The following is a 16472-nucleotide window of genomic DNA, read 5'->3' as shown; positions in this document are numbered from 1 at the left end:
GATAAGATGTTTAATTATCTGTTCATGTCTGAAAATCAAGTGTTATCCTAAACGTCTTTTAAATACTATCAGCTGTATAGGTTCGTTATCAATGTTTTGCTTGTTACCAGCTCCTGCTGACAATTTCCTCAGTTTTGCATTCACGATACCTTGCTCATCTCTGTTAACCGATAAGAGACACGTGACGTTTTGCATGTCGCGAAGGTATTGGAGTCATTAAACTTGAAACCAACAGCTTCCATTAGATATTTTGATGACATTCACTAACATTCTTTCAAAATTGTGTATCAAGGCGTTGCTAGCATCTCGTTTAACCTTCATGTCGACAGACATGACAACACTGCCAGGTACAGTCATGATATTTGGGTCGAGTTTCGGCATACAAACATGCAGAGTTTGTTATGTTTTTTTCTGCTTGGTTTGTGACTGATACAATGATGCGTTTGACTGAGTTATCAAACTCCCTGAGTTATTTTTCCTGCTCCTCGCTACTTATTGTACTTAAAGGGCGTACGAAAACATTCAAACAATATCCAAACTAACACCCATCACATTGTAGTGAATACTGTTTTGTATTTGATTCGATCATCAGAAGGTCAGTAGGATCGCACATTTAAGTTGCCTTTATTTTTCACGTTTTTGCATATCATTTAAACCATGATTACAATTAAAGAGAGAAAAACTATCATACATATTGTTCAAATACTGAGCCACCAAGCCTTGTTGTATGACTCTTCCATTCCAATAATCAGGCATATTGGCCCTGTTTCATTACTGTCTTCATTTGTTCTTTGTTTTATTTTTAAGTGTGTCGTGTGTAATTCATTTCTCATTAGCTACATTAGGATCAGATAGCTTACACGGTTGCTTTCTCTAAATCCTAAGACCGTAATCTATGACTCCTGCAATCACAACCTCTGCAAAACCATTTATTTTAATGTATTTAATTAAGAATAGCAGAACTGGATACTAATGCGATCTCGTATCTTGCTGCGAACTTGGTTATGTTTGAATTTAAAAGTAGTGAGTACAATATGCTTGTCTTCCAGGCAGTATGTACATGTTTATTGTTAACTGTAAAGTGTATCTATTGGTTCCTCTTATGTCCTATTGCTCTAACTTGTAATTAAGACGTCATTTGTAATGTGTTCTGTTAAGCATGATGGTGAATAGATAAACCCGTTAGCTATGCCTGAGGTGTAGATTTAGGCTTAAACACTTTTATCAACCCTATGATAAGTTCCACACAGCTAGTTAGCTCAAAGCTAATTATATATCCGTCTCCAAAACAGACTGAAGTATCCCATGGATGAATAAAGGTTTGACTCAGTGCAATTGGAAAATCGCCAAGCAATCTACATTTAGGCATTGTTTGCGTTTTCTCCTCGATCTCATTTCTGGTTGCATCATTTTAATTTTCAATTCCCAACGCGTTGCTCTTCATCTGCATTTATTGTAAGCGTTAATTTTTGTTGTATCAATTTATTTTATTTATTACAGCCTCAATATCAGCGTTGACTTTATTGATACTTCCATTTAATGCTAGTATTGTTTTCTCTACTTCAGTGTTTAATGTGTCTGTAGCTATTCTAAACCTTTTCTCTAATTCAGTTAAATTTACTTTGTTTCGTTTAATATTTGAGTCTATTTCATCAATTCTACCTTGCGCACTCACTTCTCTCCCTATGTTGTCGACTACTTCTATATCAAGATACTATTTTGTATTTGATCTATTAGGTTATTCAAGATCGGCATACAGTTTGTTTTAAAGTTTCGTGAAAGCAAGCTCTATTATCGTTTTAACTTTATCATTCAAATTGGTAATTAACATCATAATTTATTTTATTTATATTCGATTTGTGCTTACATTATTTATCATTTTGGTTAACTCTTAAAACATTCTTTCCTAACAACTTTGACAACATTTTAATGTTAGTTTTGATCTTGATTCTCAAACAAGTAATTTGTGGGTTAAAATTATTCATTGCTATTCTAATCTCTTGATCGTTCTGTTTCAGTTCATTATTCAGATCTCGCTTGACTTCTCCAACTGACATAATATAGCATCACGATTTTCCAGAGTTCTTTTGTCATTTTCCATGTCACTCTTAAAAGCATCTAATTCAGTATTATCCTCTGTTCAATCGGTCACTACAATTCCCTACTATTAGGTGATCATATACTCCATCGTTTACTGATCGTACGGTTTGCATGGGAGTAGATAACACATTCAATCTCTTTTTGAACAGGAACTGAGTTTCTAAAATCTGTTATCATCAATCTGACTTTGTCGCTCGGAGATTTTTCTAGCCGTTTCATTACCATTCTGTTCAATAGCAGCTGGTTTATAGTCAGCATGTTCCGTCTTCGTCTAGATGTCTTTCAACTTGTTCTCAGTAAATGTGTTTTCTTATGTTACGTGTTTAGGCTCAAATAAACAGTAACACAAGAAAGAGTGAAAACAACAAGTTTGAAAAATATAACAAATTATTTATTTACCTGGAAAATTACTGTAAAAATGGGGTAAAATAAGAACTTACGGTTTTAAGAATCAAATCCAAAAAATAATCCAAGAATAATCCACGAATACAATTTTAGAAGTCCTAATAATTAAATGTTCTAATGAATTCAAGTTCGAGTCCCGACGAAGAATCAAAGATGGAAGGCGATAACGTATGCTGTAACCTGTACTGGGTGAAGTCTACAGTTCCTTATAGAAACACAATAATTAATCCTCCGGTTTGGGAAATCTAAATAAAACTTTTAAGAAATGTCTTTGTTGAAGAATTCTGTATGAGCACAAAATATTTCCAGAGAAACGAATTATTCTTTTAGAATCCGAAAAATTAAATTAAAATTCAAAAGCTCAAAACTTGCCACAACAGAAGAAAACAACTTGACATCAATTGCTTAAAAGCCCCAAAACTCTGAGATATCTCTCTAAACATCACTATTAATACTAATTATTTTGCAACTTTGGAAATGACTAATTGCGATATAGAGGATCACGTGATCATGTTTACATATAAAAATCACGTAGTCCATGTATATCCTTGATAAGAACCAATCATTTTACTTTCAGAATAAAAGTTCTTTACTTGACCCTCAATCAAGGCCAGGAACTAAGTCAAAAATCGAAACAGTGTTTCTATTATTAGGCATTTATGAAAAGATTCAGGTCAAGCTGAATTTTCTGGAAAATATCAAATTCCTAGTAAACAAAATTACATTACATTGACATGTAAAGAAAATAAAAAGACTCCAAAACCCACAAAGAATAAAAAACAAATCAAACACAAATTAAATCAACTATAAATTAAATCTAATATACGTAACAGTTCATTGTCTGGTTAACATCTTTCTCAATACAAATATTTTATTTGCTGCATCGTTTAATAATTCCAGTACCATGTAAATTGAATATACAGTTATTAATAAAGAATAAATCACAGTTTATCTGTTGACCTAATGTTGTATCTTGCGAATCTGCTTTTTGTCCTAATGTTTATAGGATCACATGGACCTCGATGGAATAAATTACAAATCATTCTGTACCCATTCTATTTACTTTACGTGAAAACACACGTTACATGAATGTCGTTAAAACCTATTACGTTGATGTCTTCATCTCTTATACATGTGCTTAGTTTGTTGATTAAACCCCTCTGTAATTGTTTGTAATTACCATACGCAGTGTAAGAAACAAAGTATTAGTAGCCATTATTGTAGTTTATTGCGTCATTGATTTCTTTTAGGAGAATTTATGGAATTTTAAGTTAAAAAAAAACAGAAACTGTAACTAATTCAATAGATGCTTTGTAGTTCTCTGACTACCGAATCCTATCAATTAAATATTGCAGCTGGTTATGTATAGTGTGTAATTGGTACTCAAAGTGATTTTAACGTTGAGTTATATTTCAAAGCATTCAACATCAATACTTTCCTTTTTGTTACCATTTATAGTCATACTCTCTTCGACTTATTTCAGGTTATAATAGGCACCGAGAATTAAAACAGTCCTCGTTGCAGTCTTGTCACTGGTGTATTGATTTTGAGTCCACCTGAAATGTCGTAATACGGAGAAACAAAATCTCCTCTCTGCACCGAACGAATTTTATAACCTGCCAATTCTGTTATAAATTATTTTTGCATATCAGATTTTGCTTTTGAGGTCATGAGACTATTGCGATATAGTTCCCTTGATTGGAACTGTCCACCTATCAAGAGGTGTTTTTTCCAATTTCATTTCTTTATTTTTCTTAATTTTTTCTTCATCTTTTTTTACTTGTAATTGTTGATGATGAAACTGAAGTCATAGTCACTCATGTTATAAGTGATCGATTTGCTAATCAATTCATCGATATGGTTCTCTTTATCGATGGCTGATGTTCTATTTAATCAAGCTGCAGAACATTGTTGCGATCGATCTTTACAATCAAAGTGTTTGACACAATTTCTATTATTGCTGTGCTAAATCCTGCAATTGTTACTGGAAGAACTATACAAGATGGTGCTGCAGATAAACACAGTGAAGCTGTTGAAATACCTACGTCATCTGAAATTGTTTTCATAACTGAATGTAACCATTTCAAAGCTTAATTTAAAGTTCTGAATTTTTCTCATGACTTTGTAATGTTCGATCTCCTTGACCGAATTGTTTTCTTTTTCGTTAACTTCTAGATGTTGCATTGCCATTTCATTCATTTCATACGCTATTTACCTAACAACAAGAATTAATGAATCTCTTGAGCAAAATTTATGATTTTAAATGTTCAACAACTATCAGGTAATTTATTGTGAACTGGGCAAAAGGAACTCGAATGATCGGCTTGAAAACTGCTCCAACAACCGTTTCTTTTTCAGACGTGTAAACATCGGGATGAGAAGCGTTAGAGATAATCAACTATTTCAGAAAGAAAACCATAGCAGCTCAAACAACTATGAGTATCAACAAAGCGACTGTTGCTTATTTCATTATAATGTTGTTGTTGTTTTTTGCGTTTCAAAACTACAGCGGACCGTTTGAATGTCAAATAATCTGATACAATTACGAGATATGCTTCAACACCTTATGCGAGGTATTCCGAACAAGTATCATTATCGCATGCCCTCTTTGTTATGTCATTATTATCTACGTTTTCTTCTTTTTGTAATCCACTACAGGTTTGTTTTTTACGGTTTGTTTATCAGACTTTGAAATACCTCTTGTAGTTATATCAGTACTGATGGTAGGGTTTAATCCCAGTTTAAACGAGTCAATGGATTTCTCTCAATGTTTGTTTTACCTAGGTATACTACCTGGTAACCATTTTCATAATCATGCCACTCGGCTGCAAAGGGATCCAATTTCATGTTTGAGTCTGTTATGCCTACTGCCATTTTACTGTTTTCATCTTGCTGCTCTACAATAAGTAGCTCCATCAACTTTTAGAACTGTCTGATACTGCCACAACGGGCGGAATACTAGATTTTCTGTCTTGTACGTGTCCATCAAAGATGCAGATAAGGTATACTCCGATACTTTGATTCTGTCTAGATATTCCCTAGTCTGTAAGGTGATTAAGTCTGTCCAACCTGTTGGTTCTTCTTTGGCCGCCGTCGGATTCATTTAATCTTAGGACAGTGTTCTCGAGTGTTTAATTGTACATAACCCACATATATCTTTGCGCTTGTGAGAGGATAGAATAACAGCTGATGTAAGTTCCCGAAAACGTGTAATTGTATGTCCTTCTGGCCTATTATCGATCAAGTACTTGTTTTTGCCTTTTATGTATTTACAGTGATGCCGTGGTGGAATGTTTGAACGGTTGCATATTAAATGAAGTTGTTATATGTATTAATTCATGCTTTTGCATATAGAAATAAACCTGAAATTTGGATACCGATTCTGCAAACAGTTGTATGTTTTTGTCTATCAGATGCCTATGTTATATTAAAATTAAATTATTTTATATTGTTGTGTAAGAACTAAATATTAAATTTATCCTAACCTTAATTCTAAACTAAAAATTTAAATGAAAAATTAGTTGAATGCTACACTTTTATTTTTTTAAATACAAAATTGTAATGATGAAAGTAACTTTTAAGAAGAAACTGTTATGTTCATTCTAACACTCGTGAGAACGTGATAGAGGAGTTCAGATCATATTTTCTAGCTGGCTTATATTTGGAGCTGTGTACAGTAGTTTTGACCGCACCGCAGCAGTACTTTTCGGTCTTGAAACAATACAACTAAAACTTTTGGGCGCCATGGGTGGCCGAGTGGTGTAAAGCGCCCGCCTTAACCGATCACGCCATCTCACCTCTGCCATGGTTCGAATCTCCGGCTCAACCAGCGTGGATATATGAGAAAGCTTGCCAGTAGATTCCTGTGGGTCAGTGGTTCTTACCGGAGTTTTGCCGGGTTCTTCCTTCACCAGTTATACTGGTGTTGTTCATCCGAAAACAAACAACAACTGAAACTTTTTCATGTGCACAATGCAGTACTGTGCTCAACAGAGCTCAGTCTAATCTCGAACATCTTTAAATACCCATTTCCAATTTCTTTAGCAGACAGTTCTTTTCTAGCACAGAATAATGGCACAAATACAAAATGCTCCGTATATTTTTCAGAGCTCAAGGAAGAGTCTTAAATCGTATATAATTGTTTTTCATATGTATTTTTTGTATCCAGACTATACTAGTTATATAAACACTGCCATGTGAAAGCGGGTATGAAATTAATGAAAAAAATGTAATGAACCGACGTGCTAATTAATCGACCATTTTTGGTTTGATTTATAATGACTTTGCGTCTTTGGACATATATAAATAATTTTAATTTTGCCACATATTTTGGTCGGCATGTGATATATAAACGTGACGGGCATTGGCAGATTGCAAGTTATTTACCTTTATCACAGCAGTCTGACGTTTTATCAATGAAGTACGACGAAATCGCTGTCAACATGAAATCACTTTATCGGTGCTATAAATGCCGATACGGTGATTTCATATTGACAGAGATGTCATCGTACTTTATTGATAAAACGTCAGACTCCTGTGCCTTGATGCACGCATCCTGTTCTGTATGAAACTTGATAATCGGTAGACATCTTGTCAATGAACACATGACGTACAGTGTGTCAGGTTCAGAATGAATGCTCGGTCCGACTGTACGATATAATTACAGAATCAGGCATATATGAAACCTTTTCCATTGTTGAGATCTAATTATTAGTCCTTCAGTGTAAGACGTTTGCCCCGATATTTAATTTTGGCTGCGACGTCTTATTGCATCAATAACTGTGTTGTGCAGCGTTTTCCCCGGTCCACTGACAGGGGAACTAGAGGCCAAAATTTCAGGATTATCTCACATACTTGGTAGTACACAGACGTTGCACCCAAACAAAATAAATAACAGGGGAGACATCTTGCATTGTAGGACTACACTAATTGGATGCTGCCTAGGAAAAAATGTGCAGGTGTGGGAGTGGGCTTGTTTCGTTACTTGCAATTTACCTCTAAATAATATATGTACCATATATAGTATTATTATTATATACAGTACATACATTATAGGTAAATTGTAAACAACAGTACACACTTCTTTGGATTATGATATGTGTGCAAATAGGTGCATGATCAGCGTTTTCACCTCTGATACATTTTGGAGTATTGAAATCAGAAAAATGTAACAATGTATACAACAGTAATTTTATTGCCTCACTGTTGAAAACCTATTTTGTTTGAAATCTTTATTTTCAAAACAGAATTTAAACGTTTATATTTAGAACTAATAGAAAATAAATTAGGAAAGGAAAATTAGGAAAAAAAGTCTTTTAACTTTGTATTATTTGGCATTTACAATACATAAAAGGCTATTGAAACATTTGGTTCTGAATAAATCCCACACCAAAGTAACTCAAATCACACCTCTTTGTAGTACCAGCTCAAAACAACAATCAGTACATCTTGGCTAACTTGACCTAATTCAGAGTTATTTTGTGTATTTGGTTAATCTAGGTAAAAAAAATCTATATATCCATATGCATACATATATACCTTTAATATGTATGATATGCAGTAAAAGCAATGTCAGAAAGGTTCTTGTTTATTGGGTATGTATGGTGAAAAATGAACAAATTCTAAATATTGAATGTTCTTTCATAATACTAAAATTTTTTTTACAGAAAAAGAACATTAATGATCATATTTATGTATCAGTAATACACATGATACATTAAAAAGAACTATATGTTATGATATGCAAGGAAAATCTGTCTGCTGCAACTTACCTCCTTTACTGATATTTTCATATAATAAATGATAGTAAAGAAACATATACTTTATGTATTATATATTAGTGTTTTGTGTAATCAGCTTGTAACAAGATAACCAGGTGGGATATTTCGGATTGACAACAGAACATGTTTTGACGACACAGATATATATGGTTTAATGTGGTGATTTATATGAGCAGTAGATTATGAAGATGTGTGCATATTTATAATCCAAATATTGGATTTATTTAACATAAAACGCACAGATTCAAAGATGGAAATAAAAATACGAATAAATTAGTTCAGTAACACAAAAAAAACCCACAGGATAAATGATTCACAAATGATTCAATAATGGAAAGATGAATATAGTTCACTCAAATAGTAAATGATGTAAGCTTTTTACTCATAGTAAAATGTATTTGCTCAGGTAGCAAAATTATGTTGCTAAACACAAGGATGGATATACCATTTATCTTTCCAGTCCTGAATGATACACTGGGTCTTACTAACCCAAAATTAGCATACAGCTAATAAAATACATGTATGGAGATACACTCCGTTACCCGTGCACCATATCCGCTCCACAGCTCCTATGAATCAAATTCACAACTGCTACAAACTCCGGACCCTCGGAATACTATGATCACTCGGAACATTGGACCCTCCGGACACTCCAAATATTAGACCCTCCTGACACCCTGGTCCTTTTGACGGCTCTATGGCTGGGTCACCTTAGTCACTCTTGACATTAGACACTCCGGACACTAAACATCAGATACTCTGGCACCTTAAACGCTCGGGACAAACAGACGTTTCTACACTCAGACAACACCGGACACCCCGGATATTACTACACTCAGACAACACCGGACACCCCGGATATTCCTACCCTCAGACAACACCGGATACCCCGGATATTCCTACCCTCAGACAACACCAGACACCCCGGATATTCCTACCCTCAGCAACACCAGACACCCCGGATATTCCTACCCTTAGACAACACCGGACACCCTGGATATTCCTACCCTCAGACAGCCCTACAGCTGGAGTTGTGCGAATCCTTTAAGCAGGCCGCTTGCTGACAAAACCATTAGTATTGTAAAGACCCTTTACATGCAGTAAAGTATTTATACGTTTAGACTTTTCGTTTTGCCGTATTGAAAGCACCTTGCATGTGTGGCATAGGACGAATCGTACTCACGATTTCGAAATACAATAGACCATATACATAATCACCCCTGGGTATCGTTATACAGCGAAAAAACGAAAACCTGAGTACATGTATTTAATGAATAACATTTACACCATTCCGTGACAATACCTCCCCCTAAAAAAAAGTGGTATCACTTTTAGAACAATCACAGAATGTGAACAATGAATCATTATTAAAACTTCCAATTTGCAGACCGAACGAAATGATCTGCTAATTACACCCTACTTAAAAAATCAGCTCCCACATTTTCTGACCCTCGAATTGCCTCGATTCGGAAACTGTATGGTTGCAAAGACAACGCCCAACGCATCAATCTTGCATTGGTGACCTTTGCTTTATTCAAGTATAAAAGCGGCTGATGGTCCGTTTGCAAGGTAAACTCCCTCCCAAAATATACGTATGGAATTTTCCTATTCCCCATACTAAACCTAGGCACTCCTTTTCAATCACGGAGTACTTTTCCTCTCTAGGGAGCAATTTCCTACTTGCATAAGCGATGGGCAATTTCATCCCCCCTTGCTCCTGTAGCAAAACAGCCCCAAGACCCGTATCGGACGCATCAGTCCTCAGTACAAAAGGTTTATCTATTTCTGGCAACTTTAAAATTGGTGCACTTACCAGTTTGTGTTTTAGAGTGTTAAACGCTTTTTCCTGGCATACACCCCATGCAACTTTATTCGGTTGCCCCTTCCTAGTCAAATCCGTTAATGGGCTGGCAATAGCCGAAAAGTTGGGGACAATTTTCCTGTAAAACCCGATTAGACCTAGGAAAGATCTTGCTTGTTTTTTTGTCTCTGGTCTAGGGGCATCCATGATTGCTCCTATTTTATCTGGATGAGGTTGCAACCGGCCTAGTCCACTTACCAGATGTCCCAAACATTCCAGATTGGAATACCCTATGCTACACTTAGTAGGCCTAACTGAAAGATTTGCAATGTGAAGTCTATCGAACAGATCCCGTAATACTTTAATATGTTCATCCCATGTATGCGTGTAAACAAAGATGTCATCTACAAAGTTGTTGACGTTTTCCGTTCCGTTTAACAGTTTGCGCATGAGACAAACGCACGACGCACTGGCATTGACTAAACCGAAAGGCATAACTTTAAATTGAAAAAGTCCTTTGGGAGTCGCAAATGCTGTTAACTCGCGGGCATTATCGGCGATGGGTATCTGCCAATATCCCTTGCTTAGATCTAATTTGGAAATGTATTTATGACCTGCCAATTTTGAAAATACACTTTCCATATCTGGCATTAGTTCTGCGTCAAATACGGTGATCTTGTTTAATTGCCGAAAGTCGATGCAAAACCGATTGGTCCTGTCTTTCTTTCTGACTAACACCACGGGGGACGAGTATGGGGAATTTGAAGGTTCGATCACTCCCTGGTCTAACATTTTCATCACTTCTTTGCTGACCGTCTCCCGTGCATTAAAGGGTATCGGATATCCTTTAATCCTGATAGGCTCAGTGGTATTCAGTTTGATCTCGTGTTGAATTAGACCCATATGGCCTGGTCTGTCCGTGAACACATCTGGGTATTTGGACAAAACCTCCATAATCTGTGTACGTTGACCCTCCGATAAATCAGGGCATACATTTATCTGGTCAATACTTTCTTTACCAACGTCCATGGGATATTCAAAGGGTATTTCTGTGCTGGAGACGAATTCCGCTTCGTCACCAGACCTATCCTCTATCACCGCTACGCATACTACATTCAAAATCCCTTTATCAATCGTTTGTCCAGGTCTCGCTACGTAGATTTTAAGCATATTGGCATGAAATGTCTTGGACTGCCCCTCCACATCAATGATATAATCCATTTCGCCTTTCACCTGTCTGACTTCATATGGCCCTTTTCATTGGACTAGCAGCTTGTTGTTATTCGTTGGGAGAAGCACCAACACTTGATCGCCTACGTCAAACTTTTTACTCCGAGTTCCTCGGTTGTAGTACTTGGCGTACCTACGACTAGATTTCACGAGTTCGTCTTGCGCCATTCGACAAGTACTTTCTACTCTTTCGCGCAAATCAGCTACGTAATGGTATGTGGTCCTAACTTCTTCGTCCGCGACCTCGTCTGACCACAGTTCGCGAAGTATGCGCATAGGACCACAAACTGTCCTACCGTACAGTAGTTCAAATGGGGAGAAACCCAAGCTTTCCTGAGGAACCTCACGATGTGCAAACAGAAGGGCGTTCAGATATCTATCCCAATCCTTCGGTCTTTCTGCACACATCCTCTGCAACATTTGCTTAAATGTCCCGTTGAATTTCTCGACCAATCCATTGCACATAGGATGGTAAGGTGTTGTGTGTAACTGTTTAAGGGACAACAACCTACTAATTTCTGCCATGAGATCTGAGGTGAATTGCGCTCCACAATCCATAAGAACCTCTTCGGGTACTCCGACCCTGCTGAACATGTCTACGAGCGCGTCGGCTACACGTTCGGTTTCAATTGATGGCAAAGCTATGGCTTCAGGATATCTGGTAGCGTAATCTACCAGTGTCAAGATGTATCGGTTTTTCCGATCTGTATGTGGAAATATTGGTCCTACAATGTCGATGGCTACTCTTTTGAATGGAGTATCTATCAAGGGCATCTGACCTAACGGTACTCTAGTTACCCTGCCCTTAGAGATCGTCTTCTGGCAAACGTCGCACGAGCGACAGAACCGTGCTACGTCGTTATTGACGCCAGGCCAATAAAATTCTTTTAATACCCTATCCGTTGTTTTCTTTACGCCTAAATGACCTGCCATACTCGACTCGTGCGCGACCTTTAGTACATGTGACCTGAATTTCTGGGGAACCACTAGTTGTAAGAACTTCCTATCCGATATAGAGTATTCTCGGTACATTAAACCCTTTCGAGTAAGGAATTTAGAGGAACCCCCGTTCTTACATTTTCTCACGGTACCCATTAATGCTTTCTCAGAGGTTGGACGTAAAGACGCGTCACGTTTTTGCTCATTTTGAAATTCTTCACAGGATATATCAGTAACGGCTTCCGGTACTTTTAACTTACACAAAGGTTTATTTTCCTCCTTTACCTGAGCCCTAGTTTGCACTGCTTGGATGATAGGAAATCAGAAATCTGCTATGGTTGGGAGTCTAGAACCCGGTACATTGCCAATCGTAAGTTCATAGATCGGGTTGTCTAGGCATAAAGCTTCCACAGTCCCAGTCAAAAAAGGTGTTTCTATCATTATCCTTGCAACTGGAACATGGTCGATTGTCTGGTCAAGCAACATGCAAGGTGATTTAAACCCAAGCAATTGATCATCATGGACTAGGCTTGGTTTCACGAGTACAGTAGTGCATCCCATGTCTCGTAGAACGGTGACTTCTTGTCCGTTGACAGTGCCGTTTGCGGTCGGCACCCGTGCCTTTGGAAAAATACACGTGCCGATTGATTGGATCACATCGCGACTGGTCTCTGAACGCACCACCAGTTCACGCACTGCTTCCGGCTTAACTTGCTGGGAAACATTGAGTTTTCCATTTACCGATCTTCTGCCTCTAATGGCTACCATGACTTTCTGGACTGGTCCCTTCCGCTTAGGACAATAGTGGGAGATATGACCCACTTCGTTGCAAATGAAACATTGCGTGTCACTCCGCTTCCCCTGGTTACTCCTACCAGATTTATCAGGTTCCCTGGGTTTTCTGTCTTTGACCTGATTCCCACCTTTGACATCTCGCGTGATGACATTCTGTGAACCTCCCCGAGCTTCGGCGAACAAATCCGCCTGTGTGGCCATTTCATGTATATTTGTGAAGGACCTTTCCTTCAAGAATAAATATAACTCCTTGCCACAAGTTGTTAACAATTGGTCATGAAGCAAAAAGTTGATAAGACCCTCAAATGTCTTGACGACTTTACCACATTCCACCCATTGCTGCAAATAATTGCAAGTCCTACTGACGAACTGGGTGAATGTTTCGCCTCTCTCGGTTTGCTATACTTAAACTTCTTGCAAAACCCTTGCTCGGTTAGTTCATATTTCTTGAGAAGTGCCTCTTTCAACACGAGGTAATTGAGCGAATCGGCCATGGATAAACACGAATACACGTCTAATGCTTTACCTTTCAATAACGCGCTAAGATGGAGCGGCCAATCATCTTTCTTCCATTTATGTACCGTAGCATACCTCTCAAACCTATTTAGATAACTATCCATATTATCTTTATCGTCTTCAAATGGGGGCAATTTTGGACCTCTCAGTTTAACATGATGTTCTCCCTCTTTTTTAGCTTGCAATAGCTCAGAATTTCTTAGATATTCCCTCTGCCGATTTCTATCTTCCATCTCCAAAGTTTCTAACCTCACCTGTTTTTCACCTTCTAACTTCTCCCTCTCTGCTTCCCTTTCCCATTGTATCCTTTCCCTCTCAGCCTGTTTCTCTAGTTCAATCTTACCCTTCTCTAATTCTATCATTTCCTTCTTGGTTTCCCTTTTTTCCCTTTCTATTTGTTGTTCCCTTTCAAATTTTTCCCTTTCTATTTGTTGTTCCCTTTCAATTTTTTCCCTTTCTAATTCCCTCTCCTTTAATCTTTGGTCCCTCTCCCGGGCTTGTTCTTCACGAACAAATTTTCTAAGGGACTCCCCCTCATAACCAAACTGTTTCCCCAGTTCTACCAGTTCTTTCATAGAAGACATTTCAAACGTTTGGTGGTGACCAACCTTAAAGTGCAGTTTTAAACAAAACACGTAATTAACACAAACCATATTTTCTTTCTCGAAATGCAACACAAATGTTAAATAAATACAAAAAATAAAGTAATATTAGGTATCTACCTAACCTCGGCGCTTTGTCAAGCACGTCTGAAACACACAAAAAGCATACAAATATAATAAAACAATTTCAGTGCTGTTATATCCGAAATGATCCCACTTCTGACACCATTTGTAACAAGATAACCAGGTGGGATATTTCGGATTGACAACAGAACACGTTTTGACGACACAGATATATATGGTTTAATGTGGTGATTTATATGAGCAGTAGATTATGAAGATGTGTGCGTATTTATAATCCAAATATTGGATTTATTTAACATAAAACGCACAGATTCAAAGATGGAAATAAAAATACGAATAAATTAGTTCAGTAACACAAAAAAAACCACAGGATAAATGATTCACAAATGATTCAGTAATGGAAAGATGAATATAGTTCACTCAAATAGTAAACGATGTAAGCTTTTTACTCATAGTAAAAATGTATTCGCTCAGGTAGCAAAATTATGTTGCTAAACACAAGGATGGATATACCATTTATCTTTCCAGTCCTGAATGATACACTGGGTCTTACTAACCCAAAATTAGCATACAGCTAATAAAATACATGTATGGAGATACACTCCGTTACCCGTGCACCATATCCGCTCCACAGCTCCTATGAATCAATTTCACAACTCTACAAACTCCGGACCCTCGGAATACTATGATCACTCGGAACATTGGACCCTCCGGACACTCCAAATATTAGACCCTCCTGACACCCTGGTCCTTTTGACAGCTCTACGGCTGGGTCACCTTAGTCACTCTTGACATTAGACACTCTGGACACTAAACATTAGACACTCCGGCACCTTAAATGCTTGGGACAAACAGACGTTTCTACACTCAGACAACACCGGACACCCCGGATATTCCTACCCTCAGACAACACCGGACACCCCGGATATTCCTACCATCAGAAAACACCGGACACCCCGGATATTCCTACCCTCAGACAACACCGGACACCCTGGATATTCCTACCCTTAGACAACACTGGACACCCCAGATATTCCTACCCTCAGACAGCCCTACAGCTGGAGTTGTGCAAATCCTTTAAGCAGGCCGCTTGCTGACAAAACCATTAGTATTGTAAAGACCCTTTACATGCAGTAAAGTATTTATACGTTTAGACTTTTCGTTTTGCCGTATCGAAAGCACCTTGCATGTGTGACATAGGACGAATCGTACTCACGATTTTGAAATACAATAGACCATATACATAATCACCCTCAGGTATCGTTGTACAGTGAAAAAACGAAAACCCGAGTACATGTATTTAATGAATAACATATACACCATTCCGTGACACAGCTTAATTAAGTTTACTGCCTGTAAACATTTACAAAATTGATAAATGTTGAAAGGAAGATGAACCTGGCTATCATTAATATCCATTCTGGTTAAATGATATATTTCTACCCCCTTGCTTAAAAGGATTGTTTAGTTAGATTTTTGTGTTCTTTTCTTAAAGTATGATCTTGAAATGAAATGTGGCATCATTACGAATAAATCAGGAGCTGATGAGAATTGGATTTAATGTTCATTACACAACAATTCACATCAGGTTCATTTACTGATAATGCTGATTAAAATTTCTTTAAACTACAGTATTTTAGAAAACACATTTGTCAATAGAATTTTAATATAGAGTGGGGAGTAAAAATTCCCATCAGAGAACTTTTTTTATTGTGATTGGGGCCCATAATTAAGTTTTGCAGGGGAGAAGGCTCATATTTTAAGTTTGTTGGGGAGGTGGGAGCCCAAATTTAAAAAAAAATATTCTAATGATCCAGCAATTTCCCAAAAACAATTTGCTCAGAACTGTTTCTGATGAAATTAGGAGGCACTTGTTATACAGCAATGTTACAAAATTCATCATCTCAATACTATGTCCAGTTAAATCTGAAATGTTTTTGGAAATTATTTAAACCTTCAGCAATGTATTATCAAGCATACAAAAGGTTTTTACTGCAAATTTTAGCTGTAGAAATCAGAGAAGCTGCTGTTGAAGTTACATCTATTGATTAGTACAAGAAATTTGTAAGGGAGGTAACTGATGTGTTTTTAATATTTTATATGGTCAAGAACACAGTTTGAACCAATAACTGGGAAAAAGAAGCAAGATATATATAGTCAAACCTGTCAGTAATGGCCACCCTTCGGAAAAAGCCAAAAGTGGTTTTTGTACACAGGTGA

General features: G+C 37.2%; 1 protein-coding gene across 1 annotated transcript in view; it reads left to right on the top strand.

The window, feature by feature from the left end:
* The first annotated feature begins 7312 nt into the window (after window positions 1–7312).
* LOC149788966 (DNA repair protein complementing XP-C cells homolog) overlaps window positions 7313–16472 on the top strand; it is an 82076-nt gene continuing 72916 nt past the window's right edge. Inside the window, exon 1 of the mRNA XM_089975113.1 lies at window positions 7313–7463. The gene's annotated coding sequence lies outside the window, so the exon portion shown is untranslated. The remainder of the gene's footprint in view (window positions 7464–16472) is intronic.

Source organism: Sinohyriopsis cumingii, chromosome 11 (assembly GCF_028554795.1).
Source record: "Sinohyriopsis cumingii isolate HCF-2022 chromosome 11, ASM2855479v2, whole genome shotgun sequence".
NCBI lineage: Eukaryota > Metazoa > Mollusca > Bivalvia > Unionida > Unionidae > Sinohyriopsis > Sinohyriopsis cumingii.
The sequence above is the reverse complement of the archived record's forward strand: the minus strand, read 5'-3'. Positions and strand labels throughout refer to the sequence as shown.